This window comes from Aquarana catesbeiana, linkage group LG05, assembly GCF_042186555.1.
Source record: "Aquarana catesbeiana isolate 2022-GZ linkage group LG05, ASM4218655v1, whole genome shotgun sequence".
Classification (NCBI taxonomy): Eukaryota; Metazoa; Chordata; class Amphibia; order Anura; family Ranidae; genus Aquarana; species Aquarana catesbeiana.
In genome coordinates this window covers 185,980,540-185,993,451 of record NC_133328.1, presented here as the reverse complement: position 1 = coordinate 185,993,451, position 12,912 = coordinate 185,980,540, and the positions used below count along the sequence as shown (strand labels likewise).

General features: G+C 48.8%; 1 protein-coding gene and 1 pseudogene across 2 annotated transcripts in view; one reads left to right on the top strand and one right to left on the bottom strand.

Moving 5' to 3' along the window:
• Positions 1–12,912, bottom strand: part of LARS2 (leucyl-tRNA synthetase 2, mitochondrial) — a 349,131-nt gene that overhangs the window by 63,333 nt on the left and 272,886 nt on the right. The window lies entirely within an intron of this gene.
• Positions 2,708–2,840, top strand: LOC141146452 (U2 spliceosomal RNA; annotated as a pseudogene).

Here is a 12,912-nt window from a genome sequence, read left to right as displayed (position 1 = left end):
CAGTGGGGACGGAAAGTATTCAGACCCCCTTAAATTTTTCACTTTTTGTTATATTACAGCCATTTGCTAAAATCATTTAAGTTCATTTTTTTCCTCATTAATGTACACACAGCACCCCATATTGACAGAAAAACACAGAATTGTTGACATTTTTGCAGCTTTATTAAAAAAGAAAAACTGAAATATTACATGGTCCTAAGTATTCAGACCCTTTGTTCAGTATTTAGTAGATGCACCCTTTTGATCTAATACAGCCATAAGTCTTTTTGGGAAAGATGCAACAAGTTTTTCACACCTGTATTTGGGGATCCTCTGCCATTCCTCCTTGCAGATCCTCTCCAGTTCTGTCAGGTTGGATGGTAAACGTTGGTGGACAGCCATTTTTAGGTCTCTCCAGAGATGCTCAATTGGGTTTAAGTCAGGGCTCTGGCTGGGCCATTCAAGAACAGTCACAGAGTTGTTGTGAAGCCACTCCTTCGTTATTTTAGCTGTGTGCTTAGGGTCATTGTCTTGTTGGAAGGTAAACCTTCGGCCCAGTCTAAGGTCCTGAGCACGCTGGAGAAGGTTTTCATCCAGGATATCCCTGTACTTGACCGCATTCATCTTTCCCTTGATTGCAACCAGTCGTCCTGTCCCTGCAACTGAAAAACACCCCCACAGCATGATGCTGCCACCACCATGCTTCACTGTTGGGACTGTATTGGACAGGTGATGAGCAGTGCCTGGTTTTCTCCACACATACTGCTTAGAATTAAGGACAAAAAGTTTTATCCTGGTCTCATCAGACCAAAGAATCTTATTTCTCACCATCTTGGAGTCCTTCAGGTGTTTTTTTTAGCAAACTCCATGTGGGCTTTCATGTGTCTTGCACTGAGGAGAGGCCACTCTGCCATAAAGCCCCGATTGGTGGAGGGCTGCAGTGATGGTTGACTTTCTACAACTATCTGCCATCTCCCGACAACATCTCTGGAGCTCAGCCACAGTAATCTTTGGGTTATTCTTTACCTCTCTCACCAAGGCTCTTCTCCCGATAGCTCAGTTTGGCCAGACGGCCAGCTCTAGGAAGGGTTCTGGTCGTCCCAAACATCTTCCATTTAAGGATTATGGAGGCCACTGTGCTCTTAGGAACCGTAAGTGCAGCAGAAATTTTTTTGTAACCTTGGCCAGATCTGTGCCTTGCCACAATTCTGTCTCAGAGCTCTTCAGGCAGTTCCTTTGACCTTTATGATTCTCATTTGCTCTGACATGCACTGTGAGCTGTAAGGTCTTATATAGACAGGTGTGTGGCTTTCTTAATCCAGTCCAATCAGTATAATTAAACACAGCTGGACTCAAATGAAGGTGTAAAACCATCTCAAGGATGATCAGAAGAAATGGACAGCACCTGAGTTAAATATATGAGTGTCACAGCAAAGGGTCTGAATACTTAGGACCATGTGATATTTCAGTTTTTCTTTTTTTAAAAATCTGCAAAAATGTCAACAATTCTGTGTTCTTCTGTCAACATGGGGTGCTGTGTGTACATTCATGAGGAAAAAAATGAACTTAAATTATTTTAGCAAATGACTGCAATATAACAAAGAGTGAAAAATTTAAGGGGGTCTGAATACTTTCCATCCCCACTGTATAAATAGCTGTGATCAGAGCTGATTAAAAGTGTGTTCGCCCTACCCTCCTAACATGTTTCTCATGTTTACCAACTCATTGAACAAACACAGGAGTGCTCAGTAGTTATTCCCAAAGTAAACAGAGAATATTATCCACTTACATCCCTTAGGACGTACCTCTACATCCACGAGAGCAAGTGGTTATATGGCTGATGCTACAGCTATGATCCTGGTATAAATTTTTAGAGCCAACAACCAGTTTTCAAGTAAAAGTGATCCTAGCGGCTCTACAGCTGCCTGTTTACTTTTACATGACTCTGAGGGTGGCCGCCTCTCCTGCTGCTGCGGCAAGCAGTTGGGTTAGCTGAGCACAGATGCAAATGATTCCCAAAGCGACAAGGGTTTTGTCACTTCCAGCTTCGGTTCTTTGTTTACTGGCCCGTTATCAGCCAGTGGGGCAGGCAATTAAACCAAGCTGTGTTTTATTAGCTGCCTTGGAGTGCAGAGGAGTTATCAGGGCTCTTGCAGATAGAAGTGTTAATAGCTTAATTTTGTCTTGCTGCAGAATTAATTTGGGGCCAATCACATCCCTCCCTGAAGCTATGACAAGATTGATAAGTATCTGCCTTTATTTCTCAGAATTGAGGACACCATTGATTCTGACCAAACCTCCAACTCCATTTGCAGAAATGTAGTGCCAAACATGCAGGTAACTTCCACTATACTTCACTGTTGCCTATAGACACTTATTATTGTACCACTCTCCAGCCCTTTGGTGAACAAACTGCCTTCTGCTACAGCCAAATATTTCAAATTTTTACTCATCAGTACAGAGCACCTGCTGTCATTTTTCTGCACTCCAGTTCTTATGTTTTAGTGCTTAGTTGCGTTGCTTAGTTTTGTTTCTACGTCAAAGGCATGGCTTTTTGGCTGCAATTCTTCTATGGAGACCACTTCTGGCTAGACTTTTTTGGACAGTAGATGGGTGTACCTGGGTCTCACTGATTTGCACTAGTTCTATGCTGATGGCACTGCTGTACATCTTCCGAAGCAAAGGGAAGAAAGCATGATGTATCTTTCATCTGCTGCATTAAGTTTCCTAAGCTTCTCGGCCTTATGGCTAAGATCAAGTGTAGTATCTGTTCTTATCAGTTTCCAGGAGGTGGCGCTTGCTTCTGTCCCTGATCTATGGCGAGATAGAGATGGGATGGCGGTTGTTATGCAAAACCGGCTGGAGTAAAGGTGACCTGGACGGTTCATAGCCGAAAGGGAAGCCTTCTGATGGGGATGGAGAACCACGGGGTCTGAACCGGAGGGTCGGGACCCTGGCCTTCTGGCCTGGATTGGGGCAGCTCTAGCTGCCCCAATCCAGTTATTCAGGAGAGAAAGCTGGCTCCCCTTTCTCCCACCGGGGGAGCGGCCAGTATTTCCCGAATGTAATTAGGTAGGAGGGATGGAACGACGGTGAAGCCTGATGGTAAAGGGCTCTCACCAAGTTTCCAGAACTCCATGCCTTTCTGCCTGGGGTGGGGGCTGCTGTGGTCTGGGCTGGTGGCCAGGGTTGGTCTTTGAAAGCCTATGGAGTATGTGCCCCTGGAGTGGCAGTCCAGGGGTGCCATAAAATCACTGTGAGTGGCAGTCACTTTGATTTGAGGCACCACAGTCACTGCACCATAAACACGCTTTTTTAGCACCTGCCTCTTGGGCCGGGCCTTTTGGCTGGGACCAGAAGAATTTTTTATTCCTGGCCGGAGGGCCTGGTCATTGTTTTACACAATGGCCACCTTTTTCACTCTCCTCTCCACTATCCCTTCCCCACTTTTTTAAATTTATTTTCTTTTTGATTGAATCCTATGCTTTGTTTGTCACGTCTTGTACACGTTTGTCTCACTGTGTGGTGAGTAAGGATGGGTCCTCAGGCCAGCCCTGAAAGTCTTGGGAAGGGGTGGACATGGCCTTCTGGCTTAGTTCGCCCTAACCCATGGGGTCTCCCTTCGGGGGAGCCCCACCTAGTACTTGGGTGGGTTCTGTTTCGGCAGACCCTCCAGAGAACGGGGTCTGTCTGGTTTCGGCCAGATAGACCATTGTAAAGTACCTTTGTCCCCGTCTGGAGCCTAACGTCCCGGGGGATCAGGGAATTGGCACGTTTGTGTACCCGTTGTACTTTTTTGTGAGCACTCTTTATGTGTGTGCACATTTTTTATGCACCGGGTGAAGTTTTTTGGGTGTGTTATGCACGCCATAGGCTTTCAGTAAAAAAAAAAAAAAAATTAAGTTTCCTAAGCTTCTCGGCCTTTTGGCTAAGATCAAGTGTAGTATCGACTTTAGCCCTTAGGGGTGTCTCCGCTTCACAGCTAGGACGTTGAGAACCACTTGCATCTATCCAAGCCAATTGGTCCTTGTGGGGTACCCTCTACTCGGCCTGGTAGGATCGTTGATTAAATTCAGCTTCACCTACTTGCTGCTATTGGGTTAGAGGCTTAGCCCCCACAGGGAACGAGATTGCGGTCTTCCCTCCTCCCCCACTCCGCATTACTACCTCCGGGCAGTAGATGCTAGAGCCTTTGTAAAGGCTACGAAAAGAGCGAAGACGTCGAGGAACCAGAAGGAAGCCGCCCAAGAACACCTGAAGCGTCATCCAACTCCTTGATGATGGGGAAGAGCGACAAGAAGACCAGCAAGGAGAAGAAGAACCCCGTTCCAGCCACTTCCTCTGAGCCCGGGAATGCCGCTGCCTCAACCACCGCCTCTACCCCGGCCAGCACCAGCTGACTGGGACCAGCCAAGCCAGACCAGCCTGCAGACGGGCTCCCAGCATTGGAGCCTTGGATGAAGCAGACGGTCGTGCTGCAGCTGAAGGAGGTGGAAGGAAGAAGAAAGAAGATGATTCTGGAACAGGGGTTCAGCAAAGCGGAGACTCTTTCTGTGCAGGCCTTCACAAGAGGTATATTCTTTATAACCTTTGTGTCATTTCAGGTCTGCAGAAGATACTGGGAGATGGTGAAGACCAGTGGCCCTGAATCCCCTTTCCGGAAGTTCACTGCGAACTACCCCATAACACGGGACGAAAAGCAGGTGACAGTGGCCATGAGGAACCCCCCTTACCAGTGGAAAGGACATAGCCACCTACCTCTAGAGGTTCTGCACTGTGGTGAAGGACCCGATCCAAATCTTCGATGCCAACGGCTTCTGGATAGGTAAGTGGTCTGTGCTCTGCAAACTGAGGAAAGACCCTTCGGGGGACATCCAGCACCTGTAGCCTTTCTTCTCCCTGGGATCATCCGCAGGAATCCTTTTCCACCCTGGCATACCCTACAACTGTAAGAAGTGTGGGCAACGGGACACATAGAGCTTGCTTGCAGGTTCTGTAGGGTTACAGGCCACGAGACCAAGGACTGTCCGAGGTTCAAAGCCTGCAACCTTTGCGGATTGGCAGAGCATGTCTTCAGACACTGCCCCCAGAGGACCCGGACCTAGGCTGGAGCCCTGAGCCAGGGTAAACCACCCTCCAGCACCAGGAGGAAGCTGCCGGAAAAACCAAAGAAACCAAAGGAACCTCGAAAGGCCACAGGTTAGTCCACTCCTGCCCCCCTGCCCCCCCCTTACCTCCAGCACACCCTCACCCACCCCCTCTGTGCCGGAGGAGCCCCTCCCCACCCCTTTCCCCCGAACCTGTCCTCCCTGGAGGACTTGCCCACCCTCCCACCTCCCTCCACCAGTGGCCCAACAGGAAGCCGTAGCTGGAAACGATAACCAGAGAGCCCAACAGCTGAGGAACCTGCCACCTCCACCAAACGGCCCAACGGGGTCCAGTGCGAGAGCGATGGACCAGAGCAAGTAGTGGAGGACCTAGAGTCTGCAGGGGAGGAGGAGGAAGAGGAGGAGATCGTGGTCGACCCCGAGCATGACCTCCCCCCCAACGTCCACATCAGCCAGCAGATGATGGAGTCTGTCCTTGAGGAGCTGGGCCTGGCCCAGAACACAGGACAGGCAGAAGATGCAATGGAAGAGCCACCCTCTCCTCCGTGGAGGTAAGTTCGGACCCTTGTTAACTAGACCCTCATACCCTTTTTCATTATGGCTGAGATCTCAATCTTTTCCATTAATGTGAGGAGTATCAAGGATACATCTAGAAGGCAAGCGGTCCTGACCTTTCTTTCAAGTCAGCAGAGTGATGTCTACATGCTTCAGGAGTGCGCCCTTCCTCCCTTGAGGAGGTACACTCATCTGTCCTCCTAGTGGACCCTTGGTCCCTCCGGTGATTGCAAGTCTGCAGGAGTAGCCATTCTGGTCAGGGGTGGGTGCTTCACGGTTGACTCTATCCATGAGCTAGTCTGTGGCCGTCTTTTGGTCATAGTCGGCTCGTGGGTGGAAGAGCCAGTTAGGCTCATCAACGTGTACGCCCCCCCCCAGACAAGAATGCACGGCTGGAATTTTTCCAGACCCTGCGGACCCAACTCGTCACCACCAGAACAGTAGTGATCGGCGGTGATTTTAACTGTCCGATCGAGGAGGATGGGCGCAGCTCCAGCAGATACGCAAAACTTGATGCTACTTCTAGGCTGCTCAAGGAGATGATCTCGGAGGCCTCCTTGCAGGACGCCGTGGGATCCATAGGGAAAGGGACCGTGAACTATTCGTGGTGCCGACCCGATGGATCTGTGCGTTCCAGGATTGACTTCGTGCTCACTTCAAGAACAGTCAAGCATCATGAGTTCTCCATGGTCCCCTGCTTTTTCTCTGACCACAGGGCTATTCACTTTCGGGGTGACCTGGGCGAGGGATTCGCCCGTGGACCGGGTTCCTGGAAGCTGAATAGCACCCTGCTGGAAAACGAGGAATTGATGGGGGAACTCCGGGAGGCCTATGCCACCTGGACAGAGGAAAAGAGATTCTTCGGAAGGGTAAGTGATTGGTGGGAGTTTGTGAAGGTTAAGCTGCATAGCTTCTTTCAGGCAAAGGGACGCCAGCGAGTGTGTGCCAGGAGGAGGGAACTCAGGAGACTGCAGCGTCAGTTGCAGTCCCTGCAGGACCTTCATCACTGTGGCTGGGACGTTAGGCAGGACCTGGAGGACACCAAGAAGAGCCTGAAAGGACACTTCGAGGAAGAATCCAGGCACATTGTCTTCCGTGCCAAGGTGGAGAATCTTGAGAAAGGTGAGAAGTGTAATTCTTTCTTTTTCAGGAAACTTCACTCAGGACACACACCCTTGTCAGAGCTGCGTGACGAGACCGGAACTCTCCAGAAGGGGATGAAGGCTGTGATGCAAGTTGGTCAGCGACTACTACACCAACCTCTACTCCCCGAAAGAAACGGACACACAGGCGGCCGACAGGTTCCTGTCAGGTATCTCTAACCAAATTGATCCTGCAGGTTCATCAACCGTCAATGCCCCCTTGGTGTTGGAGGAGCTGCACTCTGCCGCTAAATCCTTCAGGCGAGGCAGGACCACGGGCTGCGATGGTCTCCCAGTTGAGCTCTATGTAGCACTGTGGGATCTTGTGGGCCCGGACCTGCTCGAGCTGTACGAGGAGATGGTGGTGAAGGGGAAAATGGCTCCGTCACTGAGGGAGGGGATGATCACGATTTTGTATAAGCGGAAGGGGGAGAGATCGGATCTTAAAAATTGGCGTCCGATCTCTCTTCTGAATGTGGACTACAAAATCCTCCCCAAGGTCCTGGCCAACAGGCTGAAGTCTGTCATCGGACAGATCATCCACCCGGATCAGGCTTGCGGCATTCCTGGTCGCGGGACTGCGGACGGCCTTGCGCTTGTCCGGGACATGGTCCAGTACATTTATGGCCGCCGTGTGCACGCGGCCCTGGTCAGTCTTGACCAGGAGAAGGCCTTTGACCGTGTCTCACACGAGTTTATGTGCAGAGCTCTGCGCAGGTTTGGTCTTGGGGAAATGTTTTGTTCGTATGTGGATATAATGTACACTGACATTTCTAGTTTGGTGCTGGTAAATGGATGGAAAACTGACCCCTGTCCAATTTCGTCTGGGGTCAGACAAGGCTGCCCTCTCTCACCTCTGCTTTTTGTTTGTTGTATAGAGCTCTTCGCCCGAAGCATCAGACGGAACCCAGAGATCAGAGGGATCACCGCACCAGGACCGGACAGACAGGAGGTCAAGTGCTCACTCTACATGGACGACGTGACGGTGTTCTGTGCTAATCGGCGTTCCATCGACACACTCGCCCAGACCTGTGAGGACTTCGGCCAAGCTTCAGGGGCAAAGGTCAACTGCGGGAAGTGGTTCCTGCCTTCTTCTGCACCCATTCCTTTCAGCATCAAGACGGATTTCATCAAAATCCTTGGGGTCTGGTTTGGAGCTGAGGGCGCAGCCCTGAAGTCCTGGGAGGAAAGACTGTCAAACATGCGACAGAAGTTTGGACTTTGGAGCCTCAGAGAACTCACCATCGAAGGTAAAACACTGGTACTCCGCAGCGAGATCCTCCCTGTGTTGCAGTACCTCGCCCAGGCCTGGCCCCCCCGGGTTAACACCTGCAAGGCCATCACCAGGGCGGTGTTTCACTTCATCTGGAGCTCCAAAATGGACAGAGTGAAGCGGGCGGTTATGTTCAAGGAACCCCTTAAGGGCATGCCCGACATCGCTACCCTACTGAGGGTGTGCTTTGCTTGTAACTGCATCCGCAGGACATTGGTTGACAGAACTGTGGACTCTGGTGGTAACTCCATGTCACGTTTTTTCCTCCTGCCTCTTTGGAGGACCCTTGCATGGGACAAATGGGACAGCTCCATCCCCTACAACTGGGACACCCCTTGGTACTACTTGGACACCTTCAAGTTTATTAAGGATCTGGGGCTACATGGAGTGAAGCCTGACTTGTGGAAGCCAAAAACTATCCACAAGTTGATTAGAGCATCGGACATTGTTGAGACTGTTCCAGGCCTCCCTTCAGCCCCTTGTAAAGTGGTCTGGAGGAATGTTTCTTCAAAGAGACTCACCAACAGGCACAAAGATCTGGCATGGATGGCAATCCAAGGGGGGTTGCCACTCAGGACATTCATGCATGCCAGAAACCTGTGCAGATACAGGCACTGCCCCTTTTGCATCATCCAGGAGGAAACTGCTCTGCATGTTTTCTGGGAGTGCCCCTTTGCACAGGACCTGTTGAGGGCCTTGGAACCTGAACTCAAAGACTTTGTACCACAGACTGCTATCACACACTTTGGTGTGTTGAACGGACACTTCTGTGGAACTCATTCACAGGAGGACATTGACGGTGCCTGGCGGGTGCTGTGTTGCTTTAAGGACGCTTTGTGGTGCGCAAGAAAGCGCCTCATCCACCAGCGGGAGAGGATGTCCATCGAGGACTGTCGAGGACTGTCACTTGATGGACTTCAAGGAGGAAGAGGAGGTCTGAAGATTCCCCCCCCCCTCCCCTGTGTATCTTTTTGGCAGTTCAAATAAAGCTTCGGGCCTGTGAACTCTTTTTCTCCCTCCCCTACCCCACCTTCTCCACCCATCCCAACACACCCGTTGCCCATTTGAATGTTATTAGACTGTATGACCTGACTTTTGTGACATGTTTTTGAAGTAATGCTTTCAGGGTAATGCGGCGTCATGCATGATGTGATGTTTCGGGGTATTATTAATCTGCACAACACATTAGGCATCATACCGCAGGATGAATGTAATTTATTTGTATGCTTGCCAATGTATTGTTATGTAGTGTATTTATGCGCTGCGTCGCAGTACAGATTGGAATGTACCCTGTTTAAGTACTTGTTTTTTGTATATTTTCTTGCAAAATAAAGTATACATTTTCAATCAAAAATTAAGTTTCCTAAGCCCGCCACTGCATCTACAGTCCTCAACATTGCCCTATCAAGGGTGTCCTTAATGCTGAGAAATACAGATACTTATTCATCATGCCATACCATCAGGGAGGCCTGTGAGTGATTCCTAATTTATTCTGCAGCAGGGCAACGACCCCAAACATATAGCCACTGTCATTAAGAACTATCTGAACTATCCTCAGTGTAAAGTAGAACAAGGAGTCTTGGAAGTGATGGTTTGGCCCCCACACAGCACTAAGCTCAACATCATCAAGTCTGTCTGGGATTACATGAAGAAACAGTTTTGAGAATGACGCAAATATACATTTTTCACAAAGTTTTCTGCCTCAGTTTTTATGATGGAAATTTCCATATACTCTAGAATGTTATGAAGAATGATCAGATGAATTGCAATTAATTACAAAGTCCCTCTTTGCCATGAAAATTAACTTAATCCAAAAAAAAATAATTTCCACTGCATTTCAGCCCTGCCACAAAAGGACCAGCTGACATCATGTCAGTGATTCTCTCGTTAACACATGTGTCAGTGTTGACGAGGACAGTATGACAAAAGCTATCCTGGAGAGAAGAGATGCTGTCCAGTTGGATAATGTAGAAAAATAAGGACCATACCCTGAGGAAGCAGAGGACAGTAGGTAACCTTTCTGCACTCTGAGTGAGTTGCTGAATCAATGGTCCTGGATTGAGAGTTGACATCAGTGTTTGAATATATCTGTGCAATCATCCATCCAGAGCTTATCCCTACGATCCTCTGTGCAAGCAAAGGCCTTGGCTGGGATATAGCCACATGCCTGGTTTTGTTTACCATCTGGTAAGCGAGTTTTTCTTAAGGTGGTGGCACACTTATTGAATGTACTCACTGTGGTGTTAATATTAGAATTGATGATTATTATTCCACATGTCTTGCCAAATGAGAGATGTTCTTCATTTCTACAATCAACTATTTGTTAATTGGACTATATTAGCATGGCTTCCTCTTTCCTACGTTTGTTTTTGTTTTTTTTTCAATAAAAGTTTATTGAGTTTTACAGTTTTACAAAGTATATGTGACATACGTCTCAATCTGTGCGTTTACAAACTCATAGCGTATATGCAGTGTTCAAAGTAGTACATTCACAGACGGGCGTTAGGTAAGCCACTTTAAAGCGAGAAGATAACGTTCTAAAAGTCAACAATCAACAATTAGAATTCCCGAACTGAAAGCAGTAAACTTGTGCTAAGATATTGCTGCTGGGGGGGCGGGTCTGCATAGGGTCCACGGTCACGTCCGGACACGGCAAGTGAAGAAACCCCGAGTTCATTCACCCCCAAAAGGGGATCATTTCTGTGAATGGGTCGGGAGCGGAAGTTGTTGGGTCAGTGGTACCAATGACTAATGAGTAATGTGGGTTATGAAGCGGTGCCACTGAGTGACCTGGTTCTTTGCAGCCGAGTGTTGTGCAAGATAGAGTGGCTGGGGTATTCGTACCCCTGTGTCACAGGCATGTAAGATGAGAGAGTATGTTCAAGTGGATAATTGTCCATGTTATCTGTGAGAAGGGTGGGGGTAGGGTCTCAACTGAGACGGGGAGAGGGGTGTAGGAAGGACCAGGGGGTAAGGCGGCCAGGCCAAGTCAGGGAGTTAAGGTTATGCTGCAAAATGTGTTCAGAGCGTGGTGTGTGGAAGAGTGGTAGGTTGGGAGGTTGTCGGGGATGATTGGCGGAAGTGTAGCCAGCTCGCCCAGGTGGTGTTAAATTTGGTAGGGTTGTCGTTGGCTTGACAGATAAGATTCTCCATTTCTGCTATTTTGTCAACCCTCCGGATCCAGTCTTGAACCGATGGGGGTGACGTGTTCCTCCATAAAGCGGGGACACATAGATTAGCTGCATTGATTAAGTGTATGGTAAGTGATTTTTTGTAGGTGCCTGGGGCGACAGGAGTGTGATGAAGTAGGTATCTTTCGGGGGTGAATGTCGGTGTAAAAGTGGTTATTTGGGTAATTAACTGGTGTATCGCCTGCCAGAATGGTTGGATGAGGCTGCAATTCCACCAAATGTGCAATAAGGTGCCTTTGGCAGAACCGCACCTCCAACAGGTTGGGGGGATGGATGGGTGAAAATGGTGTACTTTGTCAGGTGTTCTGTACCATTTAGAGAATACTTTATATCGGTTTTCTTGCGTTAAGACATTTATAGATCCCTTATGCATGAGGGTGAAGATGGAATCCCGTTCCTGCGGGGATAGATCCAGCGAGAGTTCCGATTCCCATTGCCGAACCAGTTTGTCATTTTTGACTATGTGCTGTGAGAACAGGAGAGAGTAGGTGGTGGAAATGAGGTGGCCCTGGGGTTCGGTAGCTAGGCAAGTTAGTTCCAATGGGGTTTGGTCTCTGCTGTAAGGGGAGTCCCTGCTATGTGTCTGAAAAAAATGTCTCAATTGTAGGTACTTAAAAAAAGGTAAGTGAAAGCCAGAAAGTGTCGAACCAAGTTCCGTGTGGGTGAGTAGTGAACCATTGCGAAAACAGCTATGAGCTCTTACTGGAGTGGTGACCGAGTCATGGGCAGGGTCTGTATGTACTAGACCCGGGGGGAATTCTGGGTTGTTAGTTAGTGGGGTCATGGGACCCGGTGTTGGAAGCACGTGAAGTGTATTGCAAGCCCTTTTGAAAATTGCGAGGGTGGCGCCAATGAAAGGGTGAGAGGAGAAGGCTTCTGGTATGTGTCTGCTATCGACCCATGGAGAGTTCACGATCAGAAGGCTCGCAAATGAGTCTTCTAATTCAACCCAGTCTTTGGCCGGCCGGTGTTTGTGCCAGTCCACCAATCTGGTCAGGTGGCAGGCCCCATGGTATTTTTGTAGATCAGGAAGTCCCAGGCCTTCTAATTGTTTGGGAAGGACTAATCTGTCCCAGCTAAGTCTTGGTTGTTTCGATGCCCATATGAAGGACCTGCAAATGCGTTTATAGGATAAGAAGAATGTGGGGGGCAGCTTTATTGGTATGGCTTGAAGAAGGTACAGGATTCTGGGTAGGACGTTCATCTTTAGTATGGCGATCCTGCCCAGCCAAGAGAAGGATCCCAGATGCCACTTCTGAAGATCCCCTTGGATGGACAGCATCAATGGTGCGAAATTACTGGTATATAGGTTTTTTAGGTCTGAGGTGATTTTGATTCCGAGCTAAGAGATGGCCGAGGGTTCCCAGCCGAAGGGGAAGTTAAGTTTGCAGAGATTTACCGTGTCAGGGGGTAGAGTAATGTTGAGGGCTTTGGATTTGTTGAAGTTGATTCTCAGGTTAGAGAGGGTTTTGAAGAATTCGAAATCAGCTAGAAGATTGGGGATGGTTGTGATGGGGTCAGTCAGGAACAGTAGTATATCGTCCGCGTATGCGGCTAATTTGTAGGACTTATGGTGCATGTCGACACCTCTGATAGTGGGGTTATCTCTCAATTTGCGAAGCATGGGTTCAAGGGTCAGTATGAATATAAGTGGTGACAGGGGG